Raw genomic sequence first — 1,022 nt, forward strand, 5'->3', positions numbered from 1 at the left:
AATTGTATTTTACATTTTTTATGTACGGGAGACTGTTATGTCTGACAAAAAAAAACGTTGGGAATTAATTTATGTATTAATTTGTTTTAGGGACTAAAATGTCAACTTTTAAAATTCTTAGAGATTCATTTAGATAATTACTATGCTAGAAAATGAATTAGGGATTGATTTGTCTGTTAGAGTAAAATATTTGAGATGTTTTTGTGTATTAATTTTTTTGGGAACTAAATGTTCGTTTTTTTTAATTTTTGGGGACTGATTTGGGTAATTACTCTGCCGAAAAATGAACTGAGGACTGATTTGTCCGCCAAAGTAAAACCTTGGGGATTGATCTGTGTATTAATTTTTCTTGGAAACTAAAATGTCCGATTCTAAAATCTTTGAGGACTGATTTGGATAATTACTCTATAATTTTATATATTAATTAATATTTATATTTAATCTTTATATTAATTTTATTTTAATATTTTTAAGAATAAAATATATATTTTATTTTTAAAATTTGTTAAAAATTTTTAAAATATCTTTAAATTTTATTTTATTTTAATTTTGTTTTTAACGTTTTCAATTTACATTAAATATGTCAGACAGCTAAATTTTCACAAAAATTAGGACTAATTTAATAAAAATATATGAAAATTATATTTTGTTTGTTTGTGTTAAAAATTATTCTGTAAAATTATTACTAGATTGATCCTAAAATTTTTGAAAAATTAGTCTATCAAGGACATATTTGATGTAATTCAAAAGCTTTTAGGATAAAATTAAAATAAAATAAAACTTAGAAGTATATTCGTAAGACAGATTCTTACTAAGTGAAACAAGAATGATGAGAATGTAAAAATAGGAAAATGAGTTTTGAGTTATGCATAATTTATCAAAAGATAGCATCGAAATTTTTTAACTGTGACACAATAAATATCTTAATTTTGATATCAAAATTTTTAACCGTGTCATTTTCAATTAAATGATTATTTTTCTTATCATTCAATCTAATTAGTTCAATGACAAAAAAATATATC

The sequence above is a fragment of the Arachis duranensis genome, chromosome 7 (assembly GCF_000817695.3).
Source record: "Arachis duranensis cultivar V14167 chromosome 7, aradu.V14167.gnm2.J7QH, whole genome shotgun sequence".
Classification (NCBI taxonomy): Eukaryota; Viridiplantae; Streptophyta; class Magnoliopsida; order Fabales; family Fabaceae; genus Arachis; species Arachis duranensis.